Genomic DNA, 22,453 nt, shown 5'->3' on the forward strand with positions numbered 1-22,453 from the left:
TTTGCCTCTGATATCCTGTTTGCACCTCGCCTGACCCTTTTGCCTGTTTTACTATTTGGATTTAGCCTGCTGTCTTGGACTGTTTGCCTTTGTGTGTGCTTGTGCACTTTGTATATACTGCACTATTGTTATTAAACTGATTACTTCTGCACTTACATCCACCTACCTTGCGTACCTGACAGAATACTTCGCCATACAATGGATGTAGCAGAAGCTTTTCAATATGCCATTCCACGCCGCTTCCAGGTCTCTCTGTCTCAACCCCTTGCCTTGTATTTTTGGCTGAAGTCTAACTGGAGTTGCCCGGCATCCTACTATGGAATAATCACCCTAGGGGATTCAGTCTTCAGTGTGAGTTCTTCTATAAGGGCCTCCAAATGTCCAAGCCACCAGAACCCATCTGGGTAAGCTTTATCCTAACATTTGTTGTTGGACGAGTATGCAGATGGGTGGATTACCTGATCTGAGTCGAGCACCCATGCCTTCAAAGCTCACAAATGCTCAAGTTCATTTTTGAATAACTGGAAAAGGAGGAATCCCATGAAAATTCTTTTGGGGGGGGCAATCATTCCATTGGCCGACACAGCGGAGGAGGCAGTCACTCCAGAGCTCCCTCCAGTGGCTGATGTAGAGACAGCAGAGGAGGCTGTAGTTCCTGAGCCCCTCTTAGAGGTTGTCTCTCCAGAGCTGGTTTCTCAGCCAGAACCAGTATCTGAATCAATGCCTGAACCAGAGCCAGCTCCAGTACCAGTGTCAGAGCCAGTGCCAGCTCCAGCACCAGAGCCAGAGTCTGAGTCAGCCCCAGAGTCTGCTCCAGTGCCAGCATCTGTTCCTGTGCCAATGCCAGCGTCTGTTCCTGTGTCTGCTCCAGAACCAGTGCCAGAGTCAGCACCAGTGTCTGCTCCAGAACCAGTGCCAGAGTCAGAGCCAGTGTCTGCTCCAGAACCAGTGCCAGCACCAGTGTCGGAGTCAGCTCCAGTGCCAGCGCCAGAGCCTGTGCCAGTGTCTACTCCAAAACCCTTGCCAGAACCAGTGTCAGAGCCTGCATCAGTGTCTACTCCAGAGCCAGTGCCTGGGTCAGCAAGAGCATCAGAGCTTACGCCAAAATCGGCGCCAGCTCCAGTTTCAATGCCTGAGTCAAGGCCAGTGCCAGAATCTGAGCCTGTTCCAGAACCTGTGTCGGAGGACATTGGAGTGACCTCTGCCTCAGCCAGCTATGAAGACATCATTGTCCCGCCACCACCCGGATATGAAGACATCGTCGTCCCACCACTGCCCAGCTATGAAGACGTCATTGTCCCGCTGCTGCCCGGCTATGATGACATCGTTGTTGTCCTGCCGCCAGGTCCTAACCAGAACTGAATCAACGCGCTGACAGAGCTTGAGCCCATGCCTGAGTCCAGTCCTGAGTATGAACTAAAGCCAAGTCCTGAGTCCAAGCCAAGTCCTGGTTCCAAGCTATGTCCAGAATTTGAACTAGAGCCAAGTCCTGAGTCCATGTCAAGTCCTGGGTCCAAGCTACATCCAGAGTTTGAACTAGCGCCAAGTCCTGAGTCCAAGTCAAGTCCACAGTCTAAGTCAAGTCCAGAGCTCGAGTCCTCTATTGAGCCCAAATACAGCCTGGAGCCTGAGTTGACGCTCACTTCCTGCCCTGAGCCCAAGCCTGTTCCAGAACTCCAACCTGAGTCATCTCCAGAGCTTGAGCCAGAGTCCAGTCCAGAGCTCAGGCCATCTCCAGAGCTTAAGTCATCCCCAGAACCCAAGTCATCTTTGGAGCTTGAGCACAATTCCAGCCCTGTGTCCAAGCCAGTTCCAGAACTTCAGCTTGAGTCATCTCCTGAGCTGGAGCCAGAGTCCAACCAAGAGCTCAATTTGTCTCCAGAGCTTGAGCCCAGCTCTGAGTCTTAGCCAGATCCAGAGCTCAAGCCTGAGTCATCTCCTGAGCTGGAGCCAGAGTCCAGCCCAAGGCTCAAGTCAATGCCAGAGCCCGAATCCAGCCCGGAACTTGAGTCCACCTTCAGTCCTGGATCCGAACCAGGTTCAGGACCCAAGTCAAGTCCTGAGCTCAATCCCACGCCTAGTCAAGAATTCAAGTCTTGTCCTGAGCCTGAGCCCAAACCCCCACTGGAGCCAAGTATGATGGATTTTCGCTCCCAGTGGGAGCTCTTTGGGAGGGGGTTCTGTCAGTCCTGTGCAGTGTGGCACATGCACCTGAAGGCACACCTTAGGCTGTGCATGTGTCGAGCGGACTCCAGCATGCACATTGTTAACAATGCGCACCTGAACTTAATTAAGGAGCTATGTGTGCACCTATTTAAGGACTGTGCTGATGCATGATCATCATGAACTATTACAATATGTCTGTATGTATTACCAAGCCTTTCTACTTGTGTTCTTGATTTCCTGATTCCTGTGTCTGTTTCTTGTTCCCATTCTACCTTTATAATAATAATAATAATAATAATAATAATAATAAGTTAAATTTATATAGCGCCTTTCAAAAAACCCAAGGACACTTTACAATTATAGACAAGGAAAGAAAAAAAATAAAGATAATAATAAATAAATAAATAAATAAATAAATAAATAAAAAGTCCACCAAGTAGGGGTCAGGATGTAATTCCCGTGGTGTAGCAGCCACAGTCCCACCAAAAGGCGCATGAAAACAAGTCCCACATCTCCAGCACTGCCGCCGTGACGCCGTCAGCAACATCGCTCAACACCACGCCATAGATCCACAAAGCGAGCAGAGAAGCTCCGCCATGCAGAGCACTGGTGTGTCCCAAACCGCCTGCACAGCTGCCGCGACACCACCGACCAACATCGCTCAGAACATCACGCCAAGCGTTAAAGCACAGAGCGCTGGACAACCACGATGTAAAATGAGCAACGAGCTCACTGCAGTCCACAGCTGGGAGCGCAGGCATCGCCCACGGCGAACCAAGGCCTGGAGGGAACCGACGCCCAAAACTAGGTCCAGAGCTACACCACAACCGGCAGACAAAACACTCAAACAAACATCAAACTACACAAACACACAGAAAAAAAAAAAGAAAAAGAAATAAATAAAATAAAAAAGCTCTGGTGAGAAGCGGCAGCCAGAATGCGCACAACGTACTCTCAACTGGAAATGGAAACGTAAAAAAAAAAAGGAAAAAAAAATTACACTTTGCCTCTGATATCTTGTTTGCGCCTTGCCTGACCCTTTTGCCTGTTTTACTATTTGGATTTAGCCTGCCGTCTTGGACTGTTTGCCTTTGTGTATGCTTGTGCACTTTGTATATATACTGCACTATTGTTATTAAACTGATTACTTCTGCACTTACATCCGCCTACCTCGCGTACCTGACATTTATGAGCATGCATAAACTTACATCAAAGATTCAAGATTCAAAGGTTTATTTTTACATATACACAGTAAAACAGGGAGTTACACTGTACAAATACTTACTCTGCATTCCTTTTGATAAACCATCGATTACAGATGTTATAAAATGTTTGTTAATTACACGTGAGATGAGGTGTACAGATGAAGTGTGAGTATTACAAGGATGAAATGAAATGTGCTACAAGCACTAATATGAGGCAAGTAGGCTATAGTGCAATAGACAATGGCAGGAAAATTGTGCAATAAAGGAGATATTTGGTGTCAGATTCTAGTGTGTGGGTGGGTGTAGGGATTTTATCATAGCATGGTGGTGTTTGAGTCAAAGTCCCTCTCACACCAGAATCTGGTCGGGTTAGTACTGGGACAGGCAGTCTCTTGTCCCAGTACTAACCAGCTCTTTAAGGCATGTAGGTGCAGTGCCAATCTCCGTTTTGATAGCCCTCAGCCTTTCACCTATACAGCCAGGGTTACAGTGGGGGGGGGCTAGTCCTCTGGTAACCACAAGAGTTTGACTTCCCCACGCACATCTGTATTGTAGCATGCCTTGCCAGATGGTAGTAGGTACCATTTTTATGATGGACTTTGGGATAACCCCACCATGAGTAGAACTCACAATCTCCCCATTGAAAGGCAGACACACTAACCACTAGGCCAACTCACGGTTGGTGTTTGAGTGGCAGTGGTTATTGACAAGCCTGATGGCCTGAGAATTAAAAACTTTTCCTTAGGCATGTAGTTCTTGACTTTACACCTATGTAGTGTCTACCTGATGGTAGAAGTGTAAACAGGCTGTGTTGGGGGTGAGTTCTGTCTTTGATGATATTGTGGGCTCTCCTGGAGACCCTGGTGTTGCAGATGTCTTCCAGTGATGGGAAGGCTGTTCCTGAGGTGGTTAGAGTGGTTCGAACTACTCGCTGAAAAGCCTTGTGGTCTTAAGCAGAGCAACTTTCAAACCAGACTGTGATATAGCTGGTCAGTATGCTCTTAATGATACCTGTGTAGAAGTTGCTCAGAATTTTGTCTGGCATGCCAAATGACTTTAGTATCATCTGTGAATTTGATGATACTGGTGTTGTTCTAGGCAGCAACACAGACATATGTGAAGAGAGTGTTTGTGTTATTTTTGCTGCAAAATAAATACTGTAGATAAAGCTATTTTTACAGTGTTAAGACTACGTTCTGTTATATTCAGTAGAAAAGTTGAAAACCTAACTGTGGAAACCCACTTCCTCTGGGAAACAATTACAACCCATGAAGAAATGTATGACGATCCAGTCCTGTGTTGTGGCATGAATGTCATAAGATGACACAGAGACAAACCCTGTAGAAGGACCACAACCATGAAGCTATTGTACTGAAATTCAGCTAAACAATTCACCCAGTGGTTTTTGTCGGGCCTTTCCAGTTTTTTTTTTAAGGAAAACTTCAATTACTGAGCTAATGTATTTATTTTGTGTTTACCGAGAACTGTCAACCAGTTGCTATAGGAAATAGCTCTTATCAGATGATGACCACATTGGTTGTTTTTGTTGTTATTTCCTCTTGAATAGTTTGATTATTCCACTATATTTCATATCAGCTTTAAAATCAGTTTTGAGACTGTTGCCTTGGCCTACACCAACTGTAAGTCAGTACTGAAAATAAAGATTGTAAGAGGATGCCAAAAAAGAAAGGAATGTGATAATGAAATTGTTTTGTTTGGCTTCTTTGAATATATTGAAAATAAGGTTCAGCGTCTGAGGAAAATAACTTACTTCTGTTACAGAGGCATTTCCTTTCTCCCAGATGACTGTCATGCAGAGGGGGCAGATACGAATCCTCTGTCTGTAATAACACATCTGAGCAAAACGCATTTATTTTAAACTCATGCTGGGTTTGACAGCTCTCCTGGGAGTAAAAATGTAGGTAGCATTTTATTTGACTTCTCAGCCACTATGAACGCAACATACACAGTCTCTCTGGGATGCGCTTCAAAATCCCTTGACCTGAAAGGGAAGTGTGATATTCCTGTAACAAGCTTAGATTAAATGTGACATCCCAAATAACAGCCCTGTGATGACCTGGCGACTTGTCCAGGGTGTACCCCACCTTTCACCCGTAATCAGCTGGGATAGGCTCCAGCTTGCCTGCGATCCTGTAGAACAGGATAAAGCGGCTAGAGATAATGAGATGAGATGAGATCCCAAATAACTACCATATTATATTATACCCACATCAGTGTCTGTTGGTACAAGTTAACAACTTATAATTTATGATTTATTATGATTATATAATTACAGAGAATAGATTTATAATGCATATCACATATTGTCATTACATTAACATTATAGCACTTTCATAATCTGGATAAGTAGTCATATTTTTCCCATGTTTTTTCATGGAAAACCAATTGGGTCTTACGTAATGCAGAAGTGATGTCCAGAAATGGCATCTGCAGAGAGGATAATGTTCTCTTCTTAGACCTTGACAAAGATCCCATGTTACTAATGGTCATATCTCCTGTGAAGCCACCACAGCACACACAAGGTGTCCTTGGTTTGAAACTGTGAACCTTAAATAAGACAATAAACTCCATGGCTGGAGTCAGAAAGTCCTGACTGATAGTACAGTTCTCTAAACCAGCTGATTCCTGCTTCTGCAGTCCTTCAGAATCATTACAGCCCCCAAGAAACCAGCAAGGCTTCTCTGCTAATCATTGTTTCCTGCTGGTTTACTACTAGAACTACCTGAGCATCATAGCATGTTACATGACAAGAGTGAATGAAAGCCAGAACTGGTACTCTTACCAGGTAAGGGTCCAGTAACATGAGCCCAGTGATCATATTCTCATTGAACTCTCTCAATCTCCCTTCCTCATCTCTTCTGGCTAAGAGAGTAGCCTGGTCCAGAGACAGATGTTTTTAATTGTCCTACACAGCTCTAGAAAAGTGAAAACTGGCACAGACTGTTGGGGAAAATTGATACTGTGCTTGTCTTTAATAAAACATCACTCCAAACAAAGCAGCAGGGCTTTAAAAGTAGACCTTGCACAAGAAGGAACAGACCTGAAACAAATAATGAAGAAACTTCACTGGTCCTATATCCAGTCCTTCCAAGTTCATTCATTTTACCTGCTTTGATAATAGCAGTCAGCTTATATTAATTCCCTTTAGGCTGACAAGCACAAGGCGTCTCTATTATGACTGCAAAACTGGCCAAAAACAGATTTGTATTTCTAGACTCACCCAGACATGATAGATCTTCTCATTGTTACCTCTTTCATATACTCTGCTATTGTTTCTAGGATTTGCCAGCAATATATACTGTCAGAACCATGAGTATTTGGACAGTGACACAATTTTCATAATTTTGCCTCTGTAAACCACTACAATGGATTTGAAATGATGCAATCAAGATATGATTGAAATCAAAACTTTCAGCTTTATTTCAAGGAGTTAATAAAAAAAAAACACTGCATTAAGTTCAAGAATTACAGCCATTTTTAAATTTTTTTTATTTTTACAGGCTACAGGCTCTAACTTAATTGGACAAACATAATTATAGAAGGATTATTAGCTCATCCAGCCAATAGGCAATGAGCTTATGCCATTATGTGTTGTCCGGTGTCTGTCCGGCGGTGTCCACTTTTCATGAAAATCACTTCTTCTTTCTCAATTCTTCACTGATTTTTATTCTTTTTGGCAGGAGGATAGGTCTGCCTGGGGTGCATATAGCTTCTACCTAAATTTGCATAATTGCAATTAATAATGAAGATATGGAGTAATTAAGCCCTAATGAGCAGTTTCCACACAAATCGCTTCTTCTCCCTCAATTCTTCACTGATTTTGATTCTTTCTGGCATGAAGGTAGGGGTACCTAGGGTGCATATAACTTCTACCCAGATTTGCTGAATTACAATTATTAATGAAGTTATCTCATCTCATTATCTCTAGCCACTTTATCCTTCTACAGGGTCGCAGGCAAGCTGGAGCCTATCCCAGCTGACTATGGGCGAAAGGCGGGGTACACCCTGGACAAGTCGCCAGGTCATCACAGGGCTGACACATAGACACAGACAACCATTCACACTCACATTCACACCTATGGTCAATTTAGAGTCACCAGTTAACCTAACCTGCATGTCTTTGGACTGTGGGGGAAACCGGAGCACCCGGAGGAAACCCACGCGGACACGGGGAGAACATGCAAACTCCGCACAGAAAGGCCCTCGCCGGCCCCGGGGCTCGAACCCAGGACCTTCTTGCTGTGAGGCGACAGCGCTAACCACTACACCACCGTGCCGCCCTCTTAATGAAGTTATGAAATAATTAAATATTAATGAGCAGTTCAACAAAAATTGCTTCTTCTTGGTCAATTCCTTGCCGTTTTGGATTCTTTCTGGCAAATAGGTAGGTAGGTATTCCTAGGATGTATATAGCTTCTATATATAGCTTGTACAGTATATAGTGTATATAGCTTGCAACATTTATTGCGCAAGGTAGCCCACTTTAGATCATTCCTTCTGGACTAGATGGGGCCGGAGTGAGCTATGCCGTCATTGATGGTCTCATTTTTAATACTTGATACAAATCTTTTGCAGTCAATGACCACCTAAACACTGGAAGCCATGGACATCAACAAATGTTTCCTGATGCTTTACCAGGCCTTTACTGCAGCCACCTTCAGATGGTTGTAATATTGTACATTTTTTGCTGCTTGTTTGGGGTTCTTTGTGTCTTCAGATTTGTCTTCAGTAAGTGAAAAGCCTGCTCAATTGGGTTGAGTTCAGGTGATTGAGGCTACATCCACACGACAACGGCAACGAGATGTTATTTAAAAATATATCGCATCCAAATGGGCAACAATCAATAAAATATCAGGTCCATATGGCAACGCAACGCTTGCTGAAAATGATGCAATACACATGCCACACCTCTAGGGGCGCTGTAAGACGGTCCCTTCGGAGACACCAGAACAATAGAAGAAGTAAGGACGCATGCACATAAACTATTATGCGCGAGACTTCATATTAGCCACAAAGTCAGGAAAATCTGTTTGTAAAATTACATTATAATGACCAAATACAATGAAAAGTATTTTTCCAGACTCACCTGTGAAAGGTAATCCCATGTGATCTCGTTTGGACAGCAAACCTGTTGGTACAGTTAAACGCAGCTAATCTTTATTCTCCGCTTTGACCTATCCAAAATGGCGGCGAGGATGACGTATGATTCTACGCGGAAGGCGGCGTCTTTAATGGTCCGGAATAAATTGAATGATACACGTTGATGGATTCATTTGTTGTTTCTCACCTGTGAAAGGTAATCCCATATGATCTCGTTTGGACGGTAAACCTGTTGGTACAGTTAAACGCAGCACATGAATCTTTATTCTCCGCTTTGACCTATCCAATATGGCGATGAGGATGACGTATGATTCTATGCGGAAGGCGGCGTCTTTAATGGTCCGGAATAAATTGAATGATACACATTGATGGATTAATTTGCTCTTCTACGCCCTTTTTGAGAAATGTATTGTAGGACTTAAACCCACATCTGAAGAGGTGAGATCGCTCCTTTTTTTCCCTATTTTTGCTGGCGGGATTGACTCTGCCCTAAGGGCAGAGTCTCTCTCTCTCTCACTTTGCACCATTACACAATAAATATTCACAGTGAAAATATTTTGTAAGCGCGTTTCATGAACCAAGTTATAGGATTTGTTGGCAACTCGCATCGAGTTCGTTACACTTCTACCCGGCGTGAAGCACTCACAGTCATGTGGTTGTGACGTCATCGTAAACAAATCCGTTCTACTCATCCAGACGACTTCACAACGGCAACGTTGCCAGATCTTTCCACTCTGGAACCTGTTCTCAAAAAGATTGCGTTTTGGGCACCCAAAACGCCGGTGCCGTGTGGACGCCAGGCCTAAACGATAAGCAATTGCATCGGAGTCACCTGAATCCGTTGCCGTGTGGACAGGGCCTCAGACAGCCATTTAATAACATTTTATTTCTTTGCCTTAAGAAACTCTTGGCTTGTTTTGGGTCATTGTCCATCTGTACTGTGATGCACTGTCCAATCAGTTTTGCAGGATTTGAATGAATCTGAGCAGAAAGTATAGCTTTATAGCTCTATGTAGCTCTATAGAGTTATACACTTCAGAATTTATCCTGATATTTTTATCAGCAATTACATAATCAATAAACACCAGAGCCCAGTTCCATTAGCAGCCATACATGTCCATGCCATAACATTACTGCCATTTTTGAGAGATGAAGCAGTATCATGAGCTCTTCCTTTCCTTCTCCAAACTCTTCTCATCCAATCATTCTGGTAAAAGTTATTCTTGGTTTCATCTGTTTGAAGAACCTTGTTCCAGAACTGGGCAGCATTTTTTTTTTTTATAGATGTTTTCTAGCAAAGTCTAACCTGGCCTTTCTGTTCTTGTGTTACCATTGTTAAGCATCTTGAAGTAAACTCTGCATTTACATTCATGAAGGTGTCTCTTGATTGTAGACTTTCACAATAATAGGTCTACCTCCTTGAGAGTGATCTTGGCTTGGCTGGATGCTGTGAAGTGGTTTTTCTCCACCAAGCAAAGAATTCTGCGATCACCCCCTTTAGTTGTCTTCCATGGTCTTCAAGGCCTTTTGGTGTTGCTGAGCTCACTGGTGTATTACTTCTTTTTAAGAACACACCAGATTGTTGATTTGGCACTTCTAAAAATTCTGCTATCACTCTGATAGATTTTTTTTTTTCAGCCTAATGATAGCCTCCAGGGCAGCATGGTGGTACAGTGGTTAGCACTGTCACCTCACAGCAAGAAGGTCCTAGGTTCGAGCACAGTGGCCAGCGAGGGCCTTTCTATGTGAAGTTTGCATGCAGAAACCCATGTCTGCATGGGTTTCCTCCGGGTGCTCCGGTTTCCCCCACAGTCCAAAGACATGCAGGTTAAGTTAATTGGTAGCTCTAAGGTGGGGTTTACATTAGACCGTATCAGCGGATCATCAGATTAACATTTTTAAAACGATTAGTGTGCACACAGCAACGCCAATACATGATTCGCGTGCACACAGCAACGCCAATACACGGATACGCTCGGCTCCGCAGGCATCCTGCACTCCAAATCACTCCGCCCTGAACAGCGAGTGCCCTCTGGAGGGTGCACACTCCAGCCCTGCGCAGCTCACAGAGCGCGCGAGTGGAGCGCACAAGCAGTGATTTGGGACTGAGCCACTGTGTGTGTGAACTCAGTGCATGTCGGGCATGCGCGTCACTTACCACTTGCAAGTGGAAGGATGGCAAGCCTAAAGACAATCATAACTACACAATGGGCAGCATTTGCATCAGTATTTGCAGTATTTTCATACTTTTATACTCTTTAATGAAAGGTGATACAAGGTGGAAGTCCGCGCCGTTTTTCAGCAGTCGCGTCACATGACCAACGCCAGCGAATCAGGAAGGTGGATGTCACAGTGACGTTGTCCAATGACGACGCCAGCTAGAGCTCAGCACAGCGTATCCGCGTATCTGCGTATTCTCAATGTTTACACAGCACCGGACCAGACACGATCTGTATTGAATACTTGGACCCTGGCGGATTCCCGTTTCCCGGCGTTTCCAGGCGTTTTAATGTAAACGGACAGTGCATCCGTGAAGAAAATGAGACAGATACGGTTTAATGTAAACTTGGCCTTAAATTGACCGTAGGTGTGAATGTGAGTGTGAATGGTTGTTTATGTCTATGTGTCGGCCCTGTGATGACCTGGCGACTTGTCCAGGATGTACCCCATCTCTCATCCATAGTCAGCTGGGATAGGCTCCAGCTTGCCTGCGACCCTGTAGAACAGGATGAGTGGCTACAGATAATGGATGGATAGATTATAGCCTCCTTCACTTGCATTGACACCTCTTTGGTCCACATATTGAGAGTTCAACTGAACAGCTACTAAATGCAAATACAACACTTGGAATCCATTCCAGACCTTTTATCTTCATAATTTATCATGAAATAATGAGGAAACAGTCCACACCTGGCCATGAAACTGCATAACAATAAATTGTCCAATTACTTTTGAGCCTGTGAAAATGGAGGGCCTATGTAAAACATGGCTATAATTCCTAAATTGTTTATGCATTTTTAAAAATTTTTTTTATTAAACTCCTTGAGTTAAAGCTGAAAGTCTACAGTTCAATCACATTTTGTGGTGGTGTACAGAGGCAAAATCATGAAAATTGTGTCACTGTCCAAATACATATGGAGCCAACTACTGTACCTACTAAGTAAAGACTGGAGTAGTTTTAATTCTTAAAACCCTAAAACATGATGTTTTAGGTCACTAGTAAAGGACACTATTTTCCCAGATTTATGTGTACTGTTTTACTCTTCAGGCTCTTTCTTTTTTTTTTCTCTAGTTTGTAATACTGGCAGTCTTATCATTATTATTTGCCAGGATAACACTCTGGGAAGATCACTTTCTCTTGTCCATCTGATTCACATACAAACCTCACTGTGACTAAAACTTTTGACGTCAAGATTCCTATTTATTATACATAATCGAGATAACAAGTCATCCTCTTTTGCTGGAATTGTCCCTTTTTTTTTTAGGTCTAAAAAGATACCTAATGTTTAAACACATTGGAGTGATCAGACATCCTCTAGCTGGAATTGTCCTTTTTTGGTCTAAAACATCTGTCTGGCCAGCTGTGATAAATAATCTTTAGAACTTACAGGCAATGTAACTTGGTAGTATGCGTACTGTAAAATGATAACTATGGCAGAATGCCTTATGAACACCAAAAAAGCAATATAAATTGGAAACATTCTTTAAAAAATAAGCACTCCTGATTTTGACATGGAAAAAACAACAACAACAAAAAAAAAAGGTATTAGTGACTTATAAGTTGGGCAGCACAGTAGTGTAGTGGTTAGCACTGTCGCTTCACAGCAAGAAGGTTATGGGTTCGAGCCCAGTCGCTGACAGGGACCTTTCTGTGTAGAGTTTGCATGTTCTCCCCGTGTCTGCATGGGTTTCCTCCGGGTGTTCCGGTTTCCCCCACAGTCCAAAGACATGCAGATTACGTTAATTGGTGGCTCTAAATTGACCATAGGTGTGAGTGTGAATGGTCTCTATGTGTCAGCCCTGCGATGATCTAGTGACTTGTCCAGGGTGTCTCTCGCCCATAGTCAGCTGGGATAGGCTCCAGCTTGCCCATGACCCTGCACAGGATAAGTGGCTATGGATGATGGATGGATGGACCTATAAGTTGTAAAGGGGAAAATGTTTAAAATGCACATTTGTTTTTCTTGGATTTTTTTTTTCTCCATAGGGGGTTTTTGGTATGCGAGCGCTTGGTGGCCGGGCCTTTGCCCATGGGGCCCGGCCGGGCTCAGCCCGAAGAGGTGACGTGGGCCCGACCTCCTGTGGGTTCACCACCCACAGAGGTAGCAGTAGGGGTTTGGTGCAATGTGGATTGGGTGGCAGTCGAAGGCAGGGGCCTCGACAACCTGATCCCCGGACACAGCGGCTGGCTGTTGGGACATGGAATGTCACTTCGCTGGGGGGGAAGGAGCCTGAGCTTGTGCGGGAGGTTGAGAGGTACCGGCTAGAGATAGTCGGGCTCACCTCCACGCATAGCTTGGGCTCTGGAACCCAGCTCCTCGAGAGGGGCTGGACTTTCCACTTCTCTGGAGTCGCCCGTGGTGAGCGGCGGCGGGCTGGTGTGGGCTTGCTTATAGCTCCCCAGCTCAGCCGCCATGTGTTGGAGTTTACCCCAGTGAACGAGAGGGTCGCCTCTCTGCGCCTTCGGATTGGGGAGAGGGCTCTTGCTGTTGTTTGTGCCTACGGGCCAAATAGCAGTATAGAGTATCCGGCCTTCTTGGAGTCCCTGGGAGAGGTACTGAGGGGTGCTCAGACTGGGGACTCCATTGTGCTACTGGGGGACTTCAATGCTCACGTGGGCGACGACAGTGACACCTGGAGGGGCGTGGTTGGGAGGAACGGCCTCCCCGATCTGAACCCGAGTGGTGTTTTGTTATTGGACTTCTGTGCTAGTCACGGTTTGTCCATAACGAACACCATGTTCGAGCATAGGGGTGTCCATAAGTGCACGTGGCACCAGGACACCTTAGGTCGGAGGTCGATGATCGACTTTGTAGTCGTTTCATCTGATCTCCGGCCCTATGTCTTGGACACTCGGGTGAAGAGAGGGGCTGAGCTGTCAACTGATCACCACCTGGTGGTGAGTTGGATCCGCTGGCGGAGGAGGAAGCTGGACAGACCTGGCAGGCCTAAACGTATGGTGAGGGTCTGCTGGGAACGTCTGGCCGAGCACTCTGTTGGGGAGGTCTTTAACTCCCACCTCCGGGAGAGCTTTTCCCAGCTTCCGAGGGAGGCGGGGGACATTGAGTCTGAGTGGACCATGTTCTCTACCTCCATTGTGGACGCAGCTGTTCGGAGCTGTGGCTGCAAGGTCTCCGGTGCCTGTCGTGGCGGCAATCCCCGAACCCGGTGGTGGACACCGGAAGTAAGGGATGCCGTCAAGCTGAAGAAGGAGTCCTATCGGGCCATGTTGACCTCCGGGACTCCTGAGGCAGCCGACGGGTATCGGCAGGCCAGGCGTGCTGCAGCTCGGGCAGTTGCAGAGGCAAAAACTCGGAACTGGGAGGAGTTCGGGGAGGCCATGGAGAAGGACTATCGGTCGGCCTCGAAGAAATTCTGGCAAACCGTCCGGCGCCTCAGGAGGGGGAAGCAGTACTCTGCCAACACTGTTTACAGTGCGGGTGGGGAGCTGTTGACCTCGACTGGGGACATTGTCGGGCGGTGGAAGGAATACTTTGAGGATCTCCTCAATCCCACCGTCATGTCTTCCACTGAGGAGACTGAGGCTGATGACTCAGAGATGGACTCGTCCATTACCCAAGCCAAAGTCACTGAGGTGGTTTGCAAGCTCCTCGGTGGCAAGGCACCAGGGGTGGATGAGATCCGCCCTGAGTATCTCAAGTCTCTGGATGTTGTGGGGCTGTCTTGGTTGACACATCTCTGCAACATCGCGTGGCGGTCGGGGACAGTGCCTCTGGAGTGGCAGACTGGGGTGGTGGTCCCTCTTTTTAAGAAAGGGGACCGGAGAGTGTGCTCCAATTATAGGGGAATCACACTTCTCAGCCTCCCAGGGAAAGTTTACTCCAGGGTACTGGAGAGGAGAATTCGACCAATAGTCGAACCTCGGATCCAGGAGGAACAATGCGGTTTTCGTCCTGGGCGCGGAACACTGGACCAGCTCTATACCCTTCATAGGGTGCTCGAGGGTTCATGGGAGTTTGCCCAACCAGTCCACATGTGCTTTGTGGATCTGGAGAAGGCATTCGACCGTGTCCCCCGTGGTATTCTGTGGGGGGTGCTTCGGGAGTATGGGGTTCGGGGCTCTTTGCTAAGGGCTGTCCGGTCCCTGTACGAACGGAGCAGGAGTCTGGTTCGCATTGCCGGCAGTAAGTCAGACCTGTTCCCAGTGCATGTTGGACTCCGGCAGGGCTGCCCTTTGTCACCGGTTCTGTTCATAATTTTTATGGACAGAATTTCTAGGCGCAGCCAGGGGCCAGAAGGAATCCTGTTTGGGAACCACAGGATTTCATCTCTGCTTTTTGCGGATGATGTTGTCCTGTTGGCTTCTTCAAACCAGGACCTTCAGCATGCACTGGGGTGGTTTGCAGTCGAGTGTGAAGCGGCTGGGATGAGAATCAGCACCTCCAAGTCCGAGGCCATGGTTCTCGACCGGAAAAGGGTGGCTTGCCCTCTCCAGGTTGGTGGAGAAGTCCTGCCTCAAGTGGAGGAGTTTAAGTATCTCGGGATCTTGTTCACGAGTGAGGGAAGGATGGAGCGTGAGATCGACAGGCGGATCGGTGCAGCCTCCGCAGTGATGCGGTCGCTTTACCGGTCCGTCGTGGTGAAGAAGGAGCTGAGCCAAAAGGCGAAGCTCTCAATTTACCGGTCGATCTACGTTCCGACTCTCACCTATGGTCATGAGCTTTGGGTAATGACAGAAAGAACAAGATCGCGGATACAAGTGGCTGAAATGAGTTTCCTTTGCAGGGTGGCTGGGCGCTCCCTTAGAGATAGGGTGAGAAGCACAGTCACTCGGGAGGAGCTCGGAGTAGAGCCGCTGCTCCTCCACATCGAGAGGAACCAGCTGAGGTGGCTCGGGCATCTTTTTCGGATGCCTCCTGGACGCCTCCCTGGGGAGGTGTTCCAAGCATGTCCCCCCGGGAGGAGGCCCCGGGGAAGACCCAGGACACGCTGGAGGGACTATGTCTCTCGGCTGGCCTGGGAATGCCTCGGTGTTCTTCCCGAGGAGCTGGCCGAGGTGTCTGGGGAAAGGGAAGTTTGGGCTTCCATGCTTAGACTGCTGCCTCCGTGACCCGGTCCCGGATAAGCGGAAGAAGACGAGACGAGATTTGTTTTTCTTTTTAACATGGTGACATTCTGACATTTTCTATTACATGTAGTTCTGAAAACTACAGGCATTCCTGAACTAAACACTTTTCTTTTCTATATGTCCAATAAATTGCCAAAAGTTTATGGACACCTGACCATAACACCTATGTGTTTTGAACATCCTATTCAAGATTTAGTCCCAGCTTTGGCTCCTGACTCTCCTGGGAAGGCTTTCCACTAGATTTTGGAGAGGTGCAATGGGAATTTCTGTCCATTTGGCTCCAAGTGCATTAGTGAGGTCAGGCACTGACGTTGGGCAAGGAGGTAATTTCAAGGTTCCAATACATGCCAAAGGTGTTCAGTGGGGTTGAGGTCAGGCCTCTGTGCAGGCCACTTGCGTTCTTACACACCAGTCTTGGCAAACCATGCCTTCATGGTCCTCAACTTATGCACAGGTGCATTGTCATGATGAAACAGGTTTGGACCTTATAATCCCAGTATTTTAAGGGGAAATCTTAAAGTGACAGCCTACAAAGACATCCTAGACAATTTTGTGCTTTCAACTTCATGGCAACAGTTTGGGAAAGAACCACAAATGAGTGTGAAGGTCAGGTATCCATATACTTTTGGCCATATGATGTATTCCCATGTCATTTTGCTAAAATATGTTTATGATTTATTTAAAATGAGATGTCACAGCTTGTTGCAGACAGAAAAAAAAACCCCAAAAATGATTTTTCTTCATTTTGTCTGTTTATCAGAACGCAGCCACACACTTGTAAGTTTGCAGAATATTTTCTGAACATGTCTCTTGTGATTTCTTGGATGTTTTCATGTAAAGTTTATAAGCCTTCATGGTACACTTCTGCAGCAGTCTTAATACAAACTTTAACCCAAAATTTCCATGTCGGATTGTGTCCATGTCGGATTGTGTTTCTGAGCATCATTTGTTGGCTGTCCATCACTAGCGATGATGGCTGCTTCATTAGGATGTACAGAAACGCAGATGGGCTGTGAGGCCCACACCAGAGCACCAGAGTTGCCCACAGCGGCAGCATGAACGGCCCAGCCGAGCCGCCATGGAATGTCTGGCCTCGTGAGCTCTCGCATACTATTCTCCTCTCCTAACAAAGCACCTTGCACAGTAAATGATGTCGTGCCCCCTTCGTGTTTTTTCTCTGGACCTCCAGACCTGATGCCAAGTGGTGCACAAAAGTGCCACAGACCTGATGCGTATGAAAGTTATCCCACAGTGGCAACTGCCTTGCCGGGTGATGCCACCCATTGGCCATTTGAGTGGTTCTTCCACATGCCATCTGGTGGCATGCCATTGACCCTGTTGGGTTCATCTGCCACATTGCACCAAAAAGCGCCCTGCTGCCAGCGCCTTATTGGTGATGTACTATTTAACCCATAGCTGGAGCCCAGGCAGGTGCTACCACTCTGGGTCAGAGCGGACAAGGGAGCAATGGTGATTAAGGGGTAACTCCACTTTCCCCAATACTCAAGTCCTCCCAGACCTGAGACTCACCACCAGTTGCAGTTTAAAGTCATACCCAGGACTGAGCATCATTACAAAATTATTGTCAAACAAACCATTATCACAACTTTCCAGAACATCTCAGGAATGTTATTTCTATAATTTTACCACCTTACCTTCACAGAACCTGTAGAATACCTGACTGAACTTTCAAATAATACTATTTTGTAGTAAAGGCTAAACTTTTAGCAAATTAAATTTTGTGTCATCATTCTTGTACTACTATTGAAAAGCTTGAGGAGAATCCTGTTTAAAAACAACTGCAGAACACTGTGCCTTACTATATCTTAATTAAATTAAATGCAAACTTGGACACAGTGCTGCAGTGGACTTTCCATGTCTTTTGCACACTTGGCAAGTGATCCTGGGGCACGTTTGAGGGAATACACAAAAATGACCCTTGGCCATGACAACTCTTGCCACTGAGGGCCAAGCACATCTGGCACTGTTTATCTGAGCTAGTAATAAACAATAGAGGCAAAATAAATGTGGGTCACCAGGAAGAGAGGTGAAAAGCTTGGAGTTCTAATTAATGGTAACCAAACTGAGGCAATAAAGATCTGTTGTGTGTAATCTCTCTGCTCTTTACACTTCTAAATGAGCCATAGAGCACAATTACCAGACACACAGTGACCTCTGAAGCTCAAAGTAACTGAAAGGAACGGAGGACTAAAAATGATGCAAGCTTCAGCTTAGTCACTGTTTAACTCAGTGATCAAAGGATAAAAATATCATTTTGATAGCCAGCCTTCTAGCAATGCAGATGGTTCTCAAAAACAGTAAGACCAGATGCAGTACTCAAAATGACAAAGAAACCTCAAAACAGTTGGACTCACTGCAGTAGGTTATGTATTATATTTACAGTGGTACTTGAAAGTTTATGAACCCTCTAGAATTTTCTATATTTCTGCATAACCTAAAACGTCATCAGATTTTCACACAAGTCCTAAAAGTAGATAAAGAGAACCCAGTTAAACAAATGAGACAAAAATATTATACGCAGTCATTTATTTACTGAGGAAAATGATCCAATATTACATATCTGTGAGTGGCAAAAGTATGTGAACCTCTAGGATTAGCAGTGAATTTGAAGGTGAAATTGGAGTCAGGTGTTTTCAATCAATGGGATGACAATCAGGTGTGAGTGGGCACCCTGTTTTATTTAAAGAACAGGGATCTATCAAAGTCTGATCTTCATAACACAGGTTTGTGGAAGTGTATCATGGCACGAACAAAGGAGATTTCTGAGGACCTCAGAAAAAACGTTGTTGACGCACATCAGGCTGGAAAAGGTTACAAAACCATCTCTAAAGAGTTTGGACACCACCAATCCACAGTCAGACAGATTTTGTACAAATGAAGGAAACTCAAGACCATTGTTACCCTCCCCAGGAGTGGTTGACCAACAAAGATCACTCCAAGAGCAAGGCGTGTAATAGTCAGCAAGGTCACAAAGGACCCCAGGGTAACTTCTAAGCAACTGAAGGCCTCTCTCACATTGGCTAATGTTAATGTTCATGAGTCCACCATCAGAACACTGAACAATGGTGTGCATGGCAGAGTTGCAAGGAGAAAGCCACTGCTCTCCAAAAAGAACACTGCTGCTTGTCTGCAGTTTGCTAAAGATCCTGACCTTAATCTAATGAAATGTTCTGGAAGGACCTGAAGCGAGCAGTTCATGTGAGGAAACCCACCAACATCCCAGAGTTGAAGCTGTTCTGTACGGAGGAATGGGCTAAAATTCCTCCAAGCCAGGCCAAGTTTACATTAGACCGTATCTGTCTCGTTTTCTTCGCGGATGCACTGTCCGTTTACATTAAACCACCTGGAAACGCCGGGAAACGGGAATCCGCCAGGGTCCACGTATTCAATCCAGATTGTGTCAGCTCCGGTGCTGTGTAAACATTGAGATACGCGGATACGCTGTGCTGAGCTCTAGCTGGCGTCGTCATTGGACAACGTCACTGTGACATCCACCTTCCTGATTCGCTGGTGTTGGTCATGTGATGCGACTGCTGAAAAACGGCGCGGACTTCCGCCTTGTATCACCTTTCATTAAAGAGTATAAAAGTATGAAAATACTGCAAATACTGATGCAAATACTGCCCATTGTGTAGTTATGATTGTCTTTAGGCTTGCCATCCTTCCACTTGCAAGTGGTAAGTGATATGCGCTGGGATCACACACACAGCGGCTCAGTCCCGAATCACAGCTTGTGCACTTCACTTGCGTGCTCTGTGAGCTGCGCAAGGCCAGAGTGCGCACCCTCCAGAGGGCACTCACTGTTCAGGGCGGAGTGATTTGGAGCGCAGGATGCCTGCGGAGCCGAGCGTATCCGTGTATTGATGTTGCTGTGTGCACGCAAATCGTGTATTGGTGTTGCTGTGTGCACACTAATCGTTTTAAAAACGTTAATCTGATGATCCGCTGATACGGTCTAATGTAAACGTGGGCTCACTGTGCAGGACTGATCAACAGTTACCAGAAACGTTTAGTTGCAGTTATTGCTGCACAAGGGGGTCACACCAGATACTGAAAGCAAAGGTTTACATACTTTTGCCACTCACAGATATGTAATATTGGATCATTGTCCTCAATAAATAAATGACCAAGTATAATATTTTTGTCTCATTTGTTTAACTGGGTTCTCTTTATCTACTTTTAGGACTTGTGTGAAAATATGAAGATGTTTTAGGTCATAGTTATGCAGAAATATAGAAATTTCTAAAGGGTTCACAAACTTTCAAGCACCACTGTAACCTGATCATGTTTGCTGTTCATTTGGCTATCTTATGACTAACTAGTATTATAATAGGTCCTTTCCAACATGTTGTGAGAGTGCATCAAACTTTCCTCACTGCAACTTTTGAGAAATTGCACTGATTTATGCCACATTTACAGTCGTAAAAGGGCATTGTCTTCCATTGCATTACCAGGAATTCATACTCTGAAGCTAAAATAATCCTTCCTCTGGGACTACCTGCGTCAGACCCCACCAGCATATATGATCAGCAAACACATTTCTCTGATTCATGACTAATAATCTTCCCTTCATTATTTACCATCACTGCGTCAGTCAATCTGATTCATGTTTGGTAAGCACCAAGATTTCCTTTCAAGTGCAGTTGCCTGAGCTTTGCTGTGGGAATACAATGAAGCCAGTCCATTCTGAACCAATTAATAGCAGGGTGGGGGTTAGTGAAACACTACAGTATAGCACATCTGCTGTCAATACAGCCACAACTGTAGTAAATGAATGCAAGCTTTCTCTTGCTCTGCAGACATTTATGTTGTTTAGAATGATCTGCGCAGCTCCCTGCCAAGCATCAGTGAAGAATTACAGTAACTGTGGCTGGGCAGTATACATGTTAATTACAGGGAGTGATAAATTATATATTTATTTCAAGAGCTTAGATGACAACCACTGAGCTGAGGGTTCACAGTCATCAATTCTGTAGGCTACTGTATGAGCCTGAAATTCACTGAACTCCATAACAGTTTCAACGTAGACCGTAGGTCCAACATGATTCATCATTTGGCCTTTGGAGCCAGACGAAATAGAGGTCAGCTCCATAATCTACAACCCTTATCAGAAAAAGTCGGGATGGTATGTTGAAATTGAAATTAAAATTGAAAACAATGATTTGTAAATAATCTTAGACTTGTATTGCACTCAAAACAATGCAACAGCACATTATTTGATGTTTTACTTCATGAATTCTAATGTTGTTGGGTTTTTTTTCAAAATAAACATTTCAATTCTGATTCTTGCAACACAATTTTAAAAAAGTTGGGACGGTAAAGCATTTACCACTTTATAATGTTGCCATTCCTTCTCACAACACTTAAAATACATTTAGGGACTGAAGACACCAAGTGATGAAGCGTTTCAGGTGTTATTTTGTCCCTTTCTTCCTACACACAGGTCTTAAGGTGTGCAAGAGTATGAGGTCGTCATTGTTATATTTTTCATTTCAAAATTCTCTACACATTCACTTTTGGGGACAGAGAGGACTCTTCTTCCACAGTCATACCTTTGCAATGTGTGCAGAATGTGGTTTGAAGGCAGCATATGTTGCTCCAAAATCTCAGTGTATTTTTCTGCATTAATGCAACCATCACAGAAGTGTAAGTTACCTTTGTTAAGGGCACTGACACAACCCCATGCCATAACAGACCCTGGCTTTTGGACTTGTTGCTCTTAACAGTCTGGATGGTCATTTTTATTTTTGGTCCAGAGCACACAGCATCCATTTTTTCCCCCCAAAAGACCTGGAATACTGATTCGTCTGACCACAATACATGCTTCCACTGTGTGATGGTCCATCCCAGATGCCTCCAAGCCCAGAGAAGTTGATAGAGCTTCTGGAGACAGTTAACATAAGGCTTCCTTTTTGCACAGTAAAGTTTTAACTGGCATTTGTGGATGTAACTCTGTATTGTAGTGCTTGACAAAGGTTTGCCAAATTAATCCCGAGCCCATGTGGTTATATCAGATACAGATGAATGATGGTTCTTGATGCAGTGCCATCTGAGGGATCAGCGATCACGGGTGTTTGGCTTAGGCTTGTGCCCTTGCCCTTTACGCATTGAAATTCCTCCAGATTCATTGAATCATTTAATGATGTTATGCAGCATAGAGGGTGAAAGATCCAAACCCCTTCATATCGTTCTTTGAGAAACATTGCTTTTAAACATTTAAAAAATTCTCACACTTTTCTTGACAAACTGGAGATCCTCGGCCCATCTTTGCTTCAAAGTTTAGGCTGTTACTGGATACTGATTTTGTACCAAATCATGATTACAATCACCTGTTGACATCACCTGTTTCAAATCACATTATTATTTAATTATTTTACCCCATTACTAGCCCTAAATTGCCCCATCCCAACTTTTTTTGGAATGTGTTGCAGGATTGAAACACAGTAATCGATGTATATTAAAAAATGAAATGAAGTTGACCAGACAAAAGATGAGCTATCTTGAGTTCATTCTGTCTGCAATGAAATACAAGTCAAAGTAAATTTAGAAATCACCGCTTTCTTTTTTTATTCACATTTTCCATATGTCTTAACTTTTTCTGATTTGGGGTTGTAGCTCTGAGTTCACAGTG

Source organism: Neoarius graeffei, chromosome 5 (genome assembly GCF_027579695.1).
Source record: "Neoarius graeffei isolate fNeoGra1 chromosome 5, fNeoGra1.pri, whole genome shotgun sequence".
Taxonomy (NCBI): domain Eukaryota; kingdom Metazoa; phylum Chordata; class Actinopteri; order Siluriformes; family Ariidae; genus Neoarius; species Neoarius graeffei.